General features: G+C 49.2%; 1 long non-coding RNA gene across 1 annotated transcript; it reads right to left on the minus strand.

Moving 5' to 3' along the window:
• Positions 1–3,412: 3,412 nt before the first annotated feature.
• LOC126947399 (uncharacterized) lies at positions 3,413–14,916 on the minus strand. The gene is made up of 3 exons (XR_007723061.1): positions 14,830–14,916; positions 11,967–12,143; positions 3,413–3,967 (listed from the first exon to the last, which is right to left on the minus strand). It is a non-coding gene; the product is annotated as an uncharacterized LOC126947399 (long non-coding RNA).
• Between the last annotated feature and the right edge of the window lie 1,066 nt (positions 14,917–15,982).

The following is a 15,982-nucleotide window of genomic DNA, read 5'->3' on the forward strand; positions in this document are numbered from 1 at the left end:
ACCACCATGCCCGGCCTCACCTGCATAGTTTTTGAGGGATGGGTTGGTGGTAGAATTGGCTAGTCTTCCTCCATGATCCCATAGTAACTATGCTTCTCCCCTCTCTCATTGCAAGCCTCTCATGGGATAGGATTGTAATTATTTGCTCATGTGTTCTTCCCTCCCACCAGAGAGAAGGGTAAGTTTTTTGAGGTCATGGAGTGGGCCTTATACTTAGAAATCTCTCAGTAGTATATTAGCTAGCAAAATTGTCAGGAGGGAAAACAAATGACAAACAATTTCAGTGATTCAGGCAAGAAATGAGGCTGACCTGAGGCAAGGTAACATTTGTGAAAAATGGAAGCCAGGCACAGTGGCTCACTCCTGTAATCCCAGCACTTGGGAGACCATGGCGGGAGGATCACGAGGTCAGGAGATCGAGACCATCCTGGCCAACATGGTGAAACCCTGTCTCTACTAAAACTACAAAAATTAGCTGGGCGTGGTGGCATGTGCCTGTAATCCCAGCTACTCGGGAGGCTGAGGCAGGAGAACTGCTTGAACCAGAGAGTCGAAGGTTGCAGTGAGCCCGAGACTGAGCCACAGCACTCCACATGGTGACACAGCGAGACTCTGTCTCAAAAAAAAAAAAAGGAATGGAACGTGGGGAACAGTTGTCTCAAAATATACGGGACTTTGACACAGACAGTGGGGTGATAAAGGAGGAGGAGGAGTCAGGGATTTGAATGACTTAGGTAGAGAATGATGGGTGGCTCTTTGGGACAGGGCACAGAGGAGGAGAAACACGTTTAGAGAAGCTGAGGCACGAGGATCACTTGAGTCCAGGAGATTGAGACTGCAGTGAGCTATAGTTGTGCCACTGCACTCCAGCCTGGGCAACAGAGCAAGACTCAGTCTCAAAAAAAAAAAAAAAAAAAAAAAGAATTATCAAGATACTCAATTGTGGATACCATCTCAGGCCAGTCAGGATGGAATTATTGAAAAGAAACAACAGATGCTGGTGAGGCTGTGGAGAAATAGCAATGCTTTTACACTGTTGATAGGAATGTAAATTAGTTCAACCATTGTGGAAGATAGTGTGGCGATTCCTCAAAGACCTAGAACCAGAAATACCATTTGATCCAGCAATCCCATTACTGGGTATATTCTCAAAGAAACAGAAATCATTCTATTATAAAGATACATGCACACGTATGTTCATTGCAGCACTCTTCACAATGGTAAAGACATGGAATCAACCCAAATGCCCATTAATGATAGACTGGATAAAGAAAATGTGGTACATATGCACCACGGAATACTATACAGCCATAAAAAGGAATGAGATCATGTCCTTTGCAGAGATATGGATGGAGCTAAGCCATTATCCTCAGCAAGGCACAGAAAACCAAACACCGCATTTCTCACTTTTATGTGGGAGCTCAACAATGAGAACACATGGACACGGGGAGGGGAACACCACACACTGGGGCCTGTTGGAGGGGCAGGGGAGGGAGAGCACCAGATAGACAGCTAATGCATGCGGGGCTTAATACCTATGGTTCCATAGGTGCAGCAAACCACCATGGCACATATTTAACCTGCATGTTCTGCACATGTATCCCAGAACGTAAAATAAATAAAAAAGAAAAAAAAAGATGCTCAGTTGTGGAATGACCTGGTTCTTAATAACATGCAATCCAGAGCAAAGCCTTGCTTCCTTGTGCTATTTTCCAAAGCATACAACACCAGCATGAATCCTAAATACATCCTTACGATGTGCCCTAGGGTTTTCCATGATCTGTGTGCTCTTCTTGCATCGCATCACTTTGTTCAGCTGTCAGTGTGTTCCTGGTGGTCTTGGAGGGGCAGGGCCAGCTTCATGTGTGTGGACCTGTGCAATCCACAGAGTCCTGGGCTTAGAAGCATTAATCCCTTGACCAGATTAATGCTTGGCTGCTGCCATATTGAATTCTTTTAAATATTTTAGAGACAAGGTCTCTTTCTCTGTTCCCCAGGCTAAACTGCAGTGCGTGATCACAGCTCACTGCAGACTCAAGCTCCTGAGCTCAAGCGATCCTCCTGCCTCAGCCTCCTGAGTAGTTGGGACTACAGGTGCGGCCACCATGCCCAGTTAATTAAAATAATTTCTTTTTAGAGGTGGGGGTCTTGCTATGTTGCCCAGGCTGGTCTTGAACTCCCGGGTCGAGGCCACCATGCCCGGCTTGAAATTCTTAATAATTTTTGTACAGGGGGCTCCCTGTGTTCGTTTTTCACTGGGCCCCAGAAGTTCCACAGGGAGTTCTGCTGAAGGGCAGGGCCAGTGGGTAACGTCAGGGTCATCGTGGAAGAGGATGTGAGAAGTGGGTGAATTCCGGACTTTTTGGCTAGGATCCGTAAGACTGGCTGATATTTGGGATTTGGGTGGGAGAAAGCAGGGAAGAGAGAGGAATCACTCCTGCATGTGGGCTGGGACTTGCGCAATGAGCGCCCTTTATCCAGATGGGAAACATTGGGTAAACAAGTCAAGCAGATTTTGGAGTGGGCAGGTGGGGTCAAGAATCTGTTTGGTGAAAATAAGCTTCCTACCAAATATTATAAAATAAGGATAGGATATTACATTTAAAAAAAATTGCTGACTAGCCAGGAGTGGTGGCTCATGCCTGTAATCCCAATACTTTGGGAAACCAAGGTGGGAGGATCCTTTGAGGCTTAGGAGTTTGAGACCAGCCTGGGAAACAGAGCAAGACCCCATCTCTACAAAAAATTTTTAAACAGTAGCCGAACATAGTGGTGCGCACCTGTAGTCCCAGCTACCTGGAAGGCTGAAGCTGGGGAGGACTGCTTGAGACCAGGAGGTAGAGGTTGCAGTGAGCTATGATTGTGCCACTACACTCCAGCCTGGGTGACAGAGTAAGGCCCTCTACCAAAAAAAAAAAAAAAAAAAAAAAAAAAATTGGGCCAGGCACAGTGATTCACGCCTGTAATCCTACACTTTGGGAGGCCAAAGCGGGCAGATCACCTGAGGTCAGCAGTTTGAAACCTGCCTGGCCAACATGGTGAAAACCCCGTCTCTACTAAAAATACAAAAACATTAGCCAGTGTGTGGTGGCGGGCACCTGTAATCCCAGCTCCCTGGGATTATGAGGCAGGAGAATTGCTTGAACCTGGGAGGTGGAGGTTGCAGTGAGCTGAGATCATGCCACTGCACCCCAGCCTCCAGACAGGGCAAGACTCCATCTCATAGCAAAACAAAACAAAACCACCACAAAAAGATAACCCAATATTGTACTATAGTTTTGCAAGATGCTACCACTGCAGGGGAAGCAGGGAAGACAGTTCAAGAGCTCTCTGTAGTACTTCTTACAACCACATGTGAATCTACAATCATCTGAAAATGAAAAGTTTAATTTAAAAAAAACTGGAAAATTGGTGACCCAGAAAATCAGGATGTGAATGGAGCAATAGGCGGCTCAGGGCAAGTGTTGCTCATTTTTATTCCTCAGTTTTCAAATCTGCAAGGAGTTTGGGGGCAGCGCGCAGAGGCGGACACAACTGGAAGCAGTGAAGGGACTGTTTGTGGTGTCTTGGGGGACGGTGGCAGCAGCTCTGGCACCTGAGCGTTTGTCCTTCCTGGTGGTCTGGTGGTGAGGGCTGATGGGGTGGACAGCAGCTCATCTCTTGGAGGCCCTGCCAAGTAAAGGGGTGGACTTGGCTCTAGAGGACAATATCCTTGGGTCTGAGGACATTGACTTCAGCGCTCACCTCCTCTAGTAATTTCAGGTTACTTTGGCAGTGGGACAGACACAGGGGCACGAAACCATGGGTAGGAGAGGAGGTCAGCGTAAGCCCGGTTGGTGTTCACGTTCAAGCTTCCCTTCACTACAGTCAGGCGCCCGGCGGGGAGAAGAGCATCTCATCATAAGATATTTGCAGATGTATTCACGGAACTTCCCACATATCTGGATGAGGATATACGACTTGCCCCCTGGAGGAAAGAGTTAAATGAATCGCTAAAGCACAAAATGTTCCTGTAAAATTGCTTCCATATTTTATTAGATGCAGATGAGCATGAATTATTGTGAAGCTAACAGGGGAGTTTGAAAATTTTGTTCTTACCTTTTTCCATTAACAACCCCCCCTCACCTAGATGGTTATGGAAGGACTGGTTGAGGGATGCTGGTTTGGGGTTGGACCATTGAGTAAAGAGCTCATTCGCTTATTAATTCATCCCATCAGATGTTTATGGGGCACCTACCGTATGTCAGGGAATGCAAGTGCAATTACAGCTTGCAGGTGTCATTCTTGTTGATCAACCTTCCAACGACACCACCAAGGTCCTTCTGAGATGCGCCATTTTTGTTTTATGGTTATGCTGGGGATGGCTTTTGGGGGAGGAAGCTTCCTTTTGAGCCTCTCAGAGTGCCACTGTCTTATCTATGCCATAGAAAAGAAGGCGCATTTCACGTACCCCTCCAAGGTCAGAAATGCAAATTAACATTAATTCCACTTTCCCACAATCTCCCCGTTTGCATCAAGGTGTGAAACTCCATGGGGGGAAAATGGACACAGTTGTGCAAAACTGTTTTTCCAGCTGAACAGATCTGATTAGTTTCTTACACTCTGTGTGGCTCTGCCAATTTATTTTTTCTATTTATTTATGGGACAGAGTCTTACTCTGACACCCAGGCTAAAGAGCAGTGGCACGATCTCGGCTCACTGAAACCACTGTCCCCCAAATTCAAGCGATTCTCCTGCCTCAGCCTCCTGAGTAGCTGGGATTACAGGCAAGAGCTACCACACTTGGCTAAGTTTTGTATTTTTAGTAGAGACGGGGGTTACCATGTTGGCCAGGCTGGTCTCGAACTCCTGACCTCAGGAGATCCACCTGCCTTGGTCTCCCAAAGTGCTGGGATTACAGGTGTGAGCCACCATTCCCGGCCACTAGTTTTTCTTTTTAAAAAAAAATTTTGGCCAGATGCGGTGGCTCACACCTGTAATCCCAGCATTTTGGGAGACCAAGGTAGGAGGACTGCTTGAGGCCAGGAGTTTGAGACCAGCCTGGGCAATATAATGACAGCCCACCTCTACAACAAATAAAAAATTAGCCAGGTATGGTGGTGCGTGCCTGTAGTCCCAGTTAGCTGGGAGGCCAAGGAAGGAGGGTCACTTGAGCCTGGAGTTCAAGACCAGCTTAGGCAACATAGTAAGACCCCATCCCTGCAAAAATTACAAAAATTAGCCAGGTGTGATGGCACGAGCCTGTAGTCCAAGGTATTCAGGAAGCTGAGGTGAGAGGATCACTTGAGCCCAGGAGGTTGATAGCACCGCTGCCCTTCAACTTGGGAAACTGAGCAAGACTGTCTCAAAAAAATTTTTTTTTTTTTTTGAGACGGAGTCTCGCTCTGTCGCCCAGACTGGAGTGCAGTAGCACAATCTTGGCTCACTGCAACCTCCACCTCCCAGCGATTCTCCTGCCTCAGCCCCTACAGTAGCTGAAATTGCAGGCGCATGCCACCGTGCCCAGCTAAGTTTTTAGTAGAGACAGGGTTTCGCCATGTTGGCCAGGCTGATCTCGAACTCCTGACCCCAGGTGATCCACCTGCCTCAGTCTCCCAAAGTGTTAGGATTACAGGCATGAGCCACTGTGCCCTGGCAAAAATTTACTTATTCATTTTTATTTTTTGAAATGGAGTCTCGCTCTGTCCCCCAGGCTGGAGTGCAGTGGCACTATCTCGGCTCACTGTAAGCTCCGCCTCCCAGGTTCACACCATTCTCCTGCCTCAGCCTCCCAAGTAACTGGGACTATAGGCACCTGCCAAACCTGGCTAATTTTTTGTATTTTTAGTAGAGTGTTTCACCGTGTTAGCCAGGATGGTCTCGATCTCCTGACCTCGTGATCTGACCGCCTCGGCCTCCCAAAGTGCTGGGATTACAGGCGTGAGATACCGTGCCCAGCCGCAAAAATTTATTTTTAAGTTTTTCCATTTCAATAGCTTGAAGGGTACAAGTGGTTTTTGGAGACATGGAAGAATTCTATGGTGGTGAAGTCTAGGATTTTACAGCATCTGTCACCTAAGTAGTGTACTTTGTATCCAATAAGTAGTTTTTCATCCGTCACCACCTAACATCCTCCTCCTTCTGAATCTCCAATGTCCCCACTCTGTATGTCTTTGCGTACCCATAGCTTAACCCCCACTTATTGGTGAGAATGTGCAGCATTTGGTTTTCTGTTCCTGAGTTACTTCACTAAGGACAATGGCCTCCAGTTTCATCCAAGTTGCTGCAAAAGACATCATTCTTTCTGTTTTGGAGACAGGATCTTTCTCTGTCACCCAGGCTGGAGTGCAGCAGTACATGATTCACTGCAGCCTTGGCCTCCCAGGTTCAAGCAATCCTCCCACCTCAGCCTCCCAAGTAGTCCCAAGACTAAACAGGTGTGCAACACCACACCCGGCTAATTTTTAAATTTTTCGTAGAGATGGGGGTCTCATTATGTTGCCCAGGCTGGTGTCGAATTCCTGGCCTCAAGCAATCCTCCTGTCTTGGCCTCCCAAAGTGCTGGGACTTCAGACATGAATCACCTCACCCAGCCTCTATTTCATTCACTCATTCATGCATTCATTCATAGATGAAATCTTGTTCTGTCACCCAGGCTAGAATGCAGTGGCATGATCTTGGCTCACTACAACCTCTGTCTCCTGGGTTCAAGTGATCCTCCTACCTCAGCCTCCCTAGTTGCTGGGACTACAGGCATGTGCCACCACGCCTGGCTCATTTTTGTAATTTTAGTAGAGATGGGATTTCACCATGTTTGTCAGGCTGGTCTCAAACTCCTGGCCTCAAGTGATCCACCTGCCTTAGCCTCCCAAAGTGCTGGGATTACAGGTGTGAGCCACCACACCCGGCCTCTTTTTTTTTTTTTTTTTTTTTTTTAGGCTGAGTAGTATTCCATAATATATACACACCACATTTTTCTTTATCCACTCATCTGTTGATGGGCTCTGCCAGTTTGATCCCAGCTGGACATCTGAGGGGCCTGGCTGCCCCTTAGCACCCCATCCCAGGGTAGGGGCACTGGGGATGAGAGAATGCATATGTTGTATTTCTCAGCTCTCCTTTAGAGATTGGGTATAGCAGAAAGGCTTGTAGGATCACTGGAAGCTAGAGTGATTGGAGTCTTTCACAGGCCCTGTCTGTCCCCACAGAGGAGGGAGTGAGGGTTGTAAAGAGCTTGTCTCTGCTGGCTTTGGCCTGAGCTGCTGGTAGGAGCAATGGCAGCTGGTCCCATGGCCTGTGGGTGCTGGCTCAGTTGAGGGGTGGGGGGTAGGCCCTGAACGCACCTAGGAGGGCTTCCAGGGCTGTCAGGAGCACAAGAAATTGACATCTAGAGGCTGCGGCATTTTTTTTTTTTTTTTTTTTTTTTTTTTTAACAATCAGACGGAGCGTCTCTCTGTCGCACAGGCTGGAGGGCAGTGGCACGATCTCAGCTCACTGCAACCTCCACCTCCGAGGTTCAGGCGATTCTCCTGCCTCAGCCTTCCGAGCAGCTGAGACTACAGGCGTGTGACCACGCCTGGCTAATTTTTGTGTTTTTTTAAAATTTTATTTATTTTTTTGGAGACTCTTATTGCCCAGGCTGGAGTGCAATGGCATGATCTTGGCTCACTGCAAACTCTACCTCTCGGGTTCAAGTGATTCTCCTACCTCAGCCTCCTGAGTAGCTGGGATTACAGGCATCTGCCACCATGCCCAGCTAATTTTTTGCATTTTTAGTAGAGATGAGATTTCGCCATGTTGGCCAGGCTGGTCTCATACTGCTCACCTCAGGTGACCCACCTGCCTTGGCCTCCAAAAGTGCTGGGATTATAGGCATAAGCCACCACACGTGGCCGAGGAAGCTGTGGAATCTGCCACGAGGAGAATTCCTGAGGAAAACCAGAGGCCACATTGATGGCCCTTCACCTGCGTGGCCACATGGGATTCTCACAGCAGCCCAAAGTAGGGCCTTGAGCAAGGGAGTTCTCCTGGCCCCCAATTTAGGGGCAGAGAAACAAGTCAGCAAGACCCAGAACTTATCTCTGATTACCCAGTGAGTTGTGGAGATTGGATTTCCACTTGTCATACTGCCTTTACATCTTGGCTTTTCAGCGAGAAGCTGTGCATTCAGTCCCTTTCAAAGGCAGAAAAGTGTTGCCGAAAAATGTACCAGGGGCCAGGCACAGTGGCTCACGCCTGGAATCCCAGCACTTTGGGAGGCTTAGGCAGTCGAATCACCTGAGGTCGGGAGTTCAAGACCAGTCTGGCCAACATGGTGAAACCCGTCTCTGTAAAGACAAAAAATTAGCCAGGCTTGGTGGCAGGTGCCTGTAATCCCAGCTACTCAGGAGGCTGAGGCAGGAGAATCACTTGAACCTGGTGGGCGGAGGTTGCAGTGAGCTGAGACTGGGTCATTGCACTCCAGCCCTGGAGACGAGAGAAACTCCATCTCAAAAAAAAAAAAGATAACTATACCACAGTGGCTCATGCCTGTAATTCCAGCACTTTGGGAGGCTGAGATAGGAGGACTACTTGAGGCCAGGAGTTTAACACCAGCTTGGGAAATATACTGAGACCCTGTCTTGTAAAAAGAAAAAAAAAAAAATTAGCTAGGTGGTGGTGTGCACCTGTAGTCTCAGCTACTCAGGAGGCCAAGGAAGGAGGATCTCCTGAGCCCAGCAGTTTGAGGCTGCAGTGAACTGTGATCACTATCATGCCAGTACACTCCAGCCTGGGCAACAGAGGCCCCTGTGTAGAAAAGGGCACCCTTTGCTGCATCTCTCTCACTCTTTTTTTTTTTTTTTTTTTTAAGATATGCAGTCTCGTTGTGTTGGCCAGGTTGGTCTCGAACTCTTGGTCAACAGCAGTCCTCTCACTTCAGCCTCCCAAAGTGCTAGTGTTGCAGGCATAAGTCACCATGACTGGCCTGCATCTCTTTTTGTGTTAAATGGTGGAGAATGACCCAGAAAATCTACAAGTTTCTTCTTCTGCAGTCTGAGGGCTGCAGTTTATGATCTAGCCAGGCAGGCACACAGGCTATCTGCCCTTCATTCCAAATTGTGGGTGCCTGGATTGCTCAGAAATTTGGAAAACACGCTGGGAACAGTGGCTCACACCTATAATCCCAGCATTTTGGGAGGCTGAGGTGGGCGGATCACAAGGTCAGGAGTTTGAGATCAGCCTGGCCGACATGGTGAAACCCCGTCTCTACTAAAAATACAAAAATTAGCCAGGTGTAGTGGTGCACTCCCAGCTACTATTATTTAGCACGTGCTGTGTCAGACATCGCAGAGTACCTGGGAAGCAACAATAAAAAGAACTCTTTCTCTCTCCTGAGCCCCAGTCCAGTCAAAGAGAGGCAAAGAAATAATGACAGTGCCTGGCAAGAACGCTGGGAGAGCCAGGTTCGGGCTGCAACAGGGGCAGAGCACGGGGAAGCCTCCCTCAGCCTGGAGCAGGCGGGGTAAACCTCCCCACAGCGGGACAGCTGTGAGGAGACTCGGCCAGTGAACAGAAATCTTTTCAGTCATGCATCGTGTGACTCACGCTCGTATTCCCAGTACTTTGAGAGTCCGAGGTGAGAATCACTAAGGCCAGGAGCTCAAGATCAGCTTGAGAGCGAGACTCCGTCTCTACAAAAAAAAAAAAAAATGTTTTTTGAGACGGAGTCTCGCCCTGTCACCCAGGCTGGAGTGCAATCGCGCAATTTCGGCTAACTGCAACCTCTGTCCGGCTAATTGTTTGTATCTTTAGTAGAGACGGGCTTTCACCATGTTAGCCAGGCCAGTCTCGAACTCCTGACATCGTGATCTGCCCACCTCAGCCTCCCAAAGTGCTAGGACTACAGGTGTGAGTCATGGCGCCTGGCCCCCAAAATTTTAAAAATAGGCTGCCCATGGTGGTTCATGTCTGTTGTCCCAGCTACTCAGGAGGCTGAGGTGGGGGAATCACTTCAGCCCAGGGGTTTAAGGCCACAGTGAGCTATGATGACACCACTGCACTCCAGCCTGGACAACAGAGTAAGATCCTGTCAAAAAAAAAAAAAAAAGGCTAGCACAGTGGATCACACCTCTAACCTCAGCCCTTTGGGAGGCCAAGGCAGGAAGATCAATTGAGTCCAGGAATTCGAGACCAGTCTGGGCAACATAGCAAGAACCTATCTCCAAAAACATAAAGAAAAAGAAAAGGATATTTTAGTTGGTGATTATTGTGGGGAAAAGAGAGATCAGACTGTTACCGTGTCTATGTAGAAAGAAGTAGACATAAGAGACTCCATTTTGTTCTGCATTTGAGATGCTGTTAATCTGTGACCCTACCGCCAACCTTGTCCTTGCAAGAGACATGTGCTGTGGTGACTCAAGGTTTAAAGGATTTGGGGCTGTGCAGGGGGTGCTTTGTTAAACAAGTGCCTGAAGGCAGCTTGCTGGTTAAAAGTCATCACCATTCTCTTAATCTCAAGTACCCAGGGACGCGTACACTGCCAAAGTTCGCAGGGACCTCTGCCTAGGAAAGCTAGGTATTGTCCAAGGTTTCTCCCCATGTGATAGTCTGAAATATGGCCTCATGGGAAGGGAAAGACCTAATCGTCCCCCAGCCTGACACCCGTGAAGGGTCTGTGCTGAGGAGGATTAGTGTAAGAGGAAAGAAGGCCTCTTGGCAGTTGAGATAGAGAAAAGCATCTGTCTCCTGCCCGACCCTGGGCAATGGAACATCTTGGTGTAAAACCCAATTGTATGTTCTGTTTACTGAGAAAGGAGAAAACCGCCTTAGGGCGAAAGGTGGGACTTGCTAGCCAATGCTGCTCTTCATCCACTAAAAAGGTTTATGGAGATGTTTGCATATGCCTATCAAGGCACAGCACTTTTCCTTAAACTTATGTCACAGAGATCTTTATTCATATGTCTTACTGTTGACCTTCTCCCTACGATGATCCTATTATCCTGCCACTTCCCTTTTTCTAAGATGGTAAAGATAATTATCAATAAATACTAAGGGAACTCAGAGACCGGTGCCAGCGTGGGTCCTCTGTATGCTGAGCGCCGGTCCCCTGGGCCCACTTTTTCTTTCTCTATACTTTGTCTCTGCGTCTCATTTCTTTTCTCAAGTCTCTCATTCCACCTAATGAGAAACGCCCACAGGTGTGGAGGGGCAGGCCACCCCTTCAATTATGGTGCCAACATGGGCATTCCAGACAGAAGAAACAGCTCAAGCAAGAGCAGGAGAGCAACGAGGGCAGTGGAAAACAGATCAGTGGCTGGGAGCGAGGAGAGAAGAGGATGAAAATCCAGGAGAGAGCAGAGGACACTGAGTGTCCTGACCAGGGATTACGGCTTTGTCCTGTGGGCCTGGGGGAGCCAATCACAGGACTCCCAAATTTTAATCTGTGGCCGGGCACAGTGGCTCACACCTGTAATCCCAGTGCTCTGTGAGGGTGAGACAGGAGGAACACTTGAGCCCAGGAATCAAGATCAGCCTGGGCAACACAGCAAGACCCCATCTCTATGAAAGTAAAAAAATTAGCCAGGCGTGTTGGCATGTGCCTATGATCCCCGCTACTCAGAGGCTGAGGTGGCAGCATCGCTTGGGCCCAGGAAGTTTAGGTTGCAGTAGCAGTGATCACACCGCCACACTCCAGCCTGGGTGACAGAGAGAGACCCGGTCTCAAAAGCAAACAAATACAAATTTGGATTTTTTAGAAAGACCACTTGGGCATGGGTGATAGGAGGCTGTCTGGAAACAAGGCTGGTAAGGAGGCCACCTCTGAGGACCAAGCGAGTGGGGCAGAGGCCTGGCTGCTGGCAGGAAGGGAATATGGACGGGACAGAGGGAGGTGAGCCCAAAGCTGAAGTGAGGGGAACAGTGCAGTGGGCGCAGGGCAGGCCGGGAGGGAGGCGAGTGACATCTCTGTCCCGAGATAACACATAAGCAGAAAGTTCAATAGCACTTACCTAATGAAACCCTGCAATCATTTCCGCTCTGTACTTGCTCTGAATAATGGGTTTCTGAAACATCTTACACCACTTCTCAAACTGGGTGGCCAGCTGCAGCTGAATCAATTCCAGGTGCCTGTAGTCATGATATCAAGAGTAGCAGCTGTTCACACAGATCACATCCACATACGGAGCCTAGGACCAGAGCAGGAGAGCCCGTTCAGCACCCAGAAGACTCCATGATTCAGAACTCACATGCTTTGGGGGCTCTTCTGGCAGAGAAGGTAAGAAGAGGATGTAATGGAGGCACTCAGGGAGGCTGAGGCAGGAGGATGGCTTGAGGCCAGGAGTTCGAGACCAGCCTGAGCAACACATCAAGACCTCAGCTCTAAAAGTATAGTAGTAAGACAATTAACAGGGCACAGTAGCTCATGCCTGTAATCCCAGCACACTGGGAGGCCAAGGTGGGAGGATCGCTTCAGCACGGAAGTTTGAGACCAGCCTGGGCAACATCGCATGACCCCATTTCTACAAAACAAACAAACAAAAAAACTAGAAGAGGAAGAGCTGCCTCTCGGGACTGAGAACATCCAAGTTCGCCAATTTAGATCCTGAAATTACCCTGCCCCACAGGCAGGAAACATGGTCACAAAGTAGCCCAAAGGAGGCAGGCCTGTGACTCTGCACTGACGTGCGCAGCTGAAAAGGACTGTGAGAGGCAGAGCAGCTGCCAACGCGCAGTCCTCAGCCAAAGCCGAGGGCCCCCGCCACTGGTGCTGACTCCTCTCCAGGCAGCAGTCCCATCACTGGGACTTGCCCTGGACTTACCTTGCCCTGGAGAAGCGCTCCCACCTGAGGGGCCGATGCAGTCATTCTCACAGAAAATCTTTTTCTGTTTTGTTTTGGATACAGAGTCTCACTCTGTTGCCCAGGCTAGAATGTAGTGTCATCATCTTGGCTCACTGCAACCTCTGCCTCCCACGATCAAGTGCTGCTCATGCCTCAGCCTCCCAGGTAGCTGGGATTACAGGTGCGTGCCACCACATCCAGCTAATTTTTTGTATTTTTGGTAGAAACAAGGTTTCACCAGTTGGCTGGTCTGGTCTCTAACTCCTGACCTCAAGTGATCCACCCGCCCTGGCCTCCCAAAATGTTGGGATTGCAGGTGTAAGCCACTATGCCCGGCCATCACAGAGATTTTTTTTTTTTTTTTTTGAGACGGACTCTTGCTCTGTCGCTCAGGCTGGAGTGCAGTGGCCGGATCTCAGCTCACTGCAAGCTCCGCCTCCTGGGTTTACGCCATTCTCCTGCCTCAGCCTCCTGAGTAGCTGGGACTACAGGCGCCCGCTGCCTTGCCCGGTTAGTTTTTTGTATTTTTTAGTAGAGATGGGGTTTCATCGTGTTATCCAGGATGGTCTCGATCTCCTGACTTCGTGATCCGCCCATCTCGGCCTCCCAAAGTGCTGGGATTACAGGCTTGAGCCACTGCGCCCGGCCCATCACAGAGAATCTTGAGGCAGCTTTCATGAGGCAGCACTGTGGGCTGCAGAGGGCCTGAAAGAGTCCCACCTAGGAGCAGGGCAGAGATGACCAAGTAGGACCACCATCAGCTTCAGCAAACTGGTGCTCAGGGCTGAGCAGCAGATGCTTCTGTGTCCAACTGGCTAGTTTCTAATGCGTCCTGAACACACTACTTTCTAGTAAGAATGCTCGCTGGGTGCAGTGGCTCATGCCTGTAATCCCAGCACTTTAGGAGGCCAAGGTGGGTGGATCACCTGAGGTCAGGAGTTCGAGACAAGCCTGGCCAACATGGCAAAATCCTGTCTCTACTAAAAAATATAAAAATTAGCCAGGCGTGGTATCGTGGGCCTGTAATCCCAGCTACACTGGAGGCCGAGGCAGGAGAATTGCTTGAACTCGGGCAGAGGAAGTTGCAGTAAGCCAAGATTGCACCATTGCACTACAGCCTGGGCAACAGAGCAAGACTCCATCTCAAAAAAAAAAAAAAAAAAAAAAAAAAATGCTAATGTCAGCCAGGCATGGCAGCTTGTGTCTGTAATCCCACCACTTTGGGAGGCCAAGGCTGGAGGATCACTTGAGCTCAAGAGTTTGAGACCAGCCTGGGCAATATAGTGCAATCCCATCTCTGCAAAAAGATTTAAAATTAGCCCAGCACACCTGAAGTCCCAGTTACTCGGGAGGATGAGGCAGGAGGATCTCTTGGGCCCAGGAATTCAAGGCTACAGTGAGCTGTGATTGCACCACTGTACTCCAGCCAGGGCAACAGAGTAAGACCTTGCCTCTACAGAAGAAAAAGAAAAATGCAGGTTCCAACTTTGGAGTTATCTGAATCTCAGAATGCAGAGATTTGCCATTTCAAAAAAAATTCCCCTAGAGATTCTGAACATCCAGGCGTGGGCCAGATGAACTCTAAGCCCCCTTAAACCTTTGACATTCTATGACTCTATTAAATCAAAGTGCAAAAAACGCTGAGTCCAAACTGAGCAAACAAATCCCATCTCCCTATGCCCAGCCCCCCTGGATTCAGAAAGCCACACTGCCTGGCGAGTAAGCAGGGAGAGAATTCTCATTAACCCAAAGACCATCTTTGAAAACAGACTGGCTGCAGCTGGGTGCGGTGGCCCATACCTGTAACCCCAGCCCTTTGGGAGGTTGAGGCAGGAGGATCGCTTGAGCCCAGGAGTTCGAGACCAGTCTGGGCAACATGGCAAGATCCTGTCTCTATCTTTTCAAGTAAAAAAACAAAATAAAAAATCCCTGGCTGGCACCTCATGGTCCTTTCCAGCTATTCCCATGAGCAGACTTCAGGACAAACCCAGGCAAAGGTGGGGAAAAATGGGGTGGGGACCCCCAGGCTCACCCCCTTGTCCGCTGCATAGTTGGAGTTGGTCACAAAGGTCACAGGCCGGGAGGGGTCCAAGGCTTTGGCATGAGCAATCACCATCCTGTCCACAGAAGGCAGAAGACACAGGTTCCGTCAGTCCAGGAAGGGCTCGAACACCCTCCCATCCTCCCCCATCAGAGCACAACACGGGGCCAGGCACGATGGCTCACACGTTTAATCTCAGCAGTTCGGGAGGCCAAGGCAGGTAGATCACTTGAGGTTGGGAGTTCAAGATCAGCCTGGCCAACATGGCAAAACCCTGTCTCTACTATAAATACAAAAATTAGCCAGGCATGGTGGCACATATCTGTTTAACACCAGCTACTTGGGAGGCTGAGGCACAACAATTGCTTGAACCCAGGAGGTGAAGGTTGCCGTGAGCCAGGATCACACTGCAGTCCAGCCTGATCCATAGAGCCTGGTCCATAGAGCCCTGCCTCAAAACAAACAAAAGAAAAAAAACACACACACACACAAAGCATAAAGCCACTGCTTTCTTCCCTAACTTGAGATGTATTTTACATAAGGGCACATGATCCTCTAGTCCTAGACCGAGCTCTCTAACATCACTCTTTCTCCCCCCGCCTCCGAATCCTATCCCCCCAGAGGAGAGCCACCCTTCCAGGCACACAGAGCTGAGGTCAGTGGGCTGGACACTGCCAAAAATGAGGTTGACTCCCTGAAACAGCTCTTGAACACAGGAGTGGATGGGTGCAGATTTGGGTGGGATATTTATTAATGCATCAAGCAAACAGGGAGTGCAGACTCTCAGATGGGAAGTTTCAAAGCCTTGTGACAGCCTGGCTGAACCTCTCCAGGCTGGGCGGCTCCCTCCAATTCCTGCCCCAGCAAACAGACATCTCCTCTGGCCACCTCCCAAAGAAGCCTGTCTGTCAGGCACCTGCTCCTGGAAGCCTGCGCTCTTCACCTTCGCAACAAAGGTCCTGTCCACCCAGTCCTGCTGAGCACACCCCTGTGCCCCAGAGCTCTGAACTGTTCTTTGTCCAGGCTGGGACGACTTCTCAGAGCCTTCTGCCTACTGCAGACTTGGCTCAGCCCAAAGCACTCCATGAAATCGGGGTGTAGTGTCTGCCTCAAGGAGCATTTCCAAAACCTCTACTGCCTCTGC

This window comes from Macaca thibetana, unplaced genomic scaffold (assembly GCF_024542745.1).
Source record: "Macaca thibetana thibetana isolate TM-01 unplaced genomic scaffold, ASM2454274v1 unplaced_scaffolds232, whole genome shotgun sequence".
Taxonomy (NCBI): domain Eukaryota; kingdom Metazoa; phylum Chordata; class Mammalia; order Primates; family Cercopithecidae; genus Macaca; species Macaca thibetana.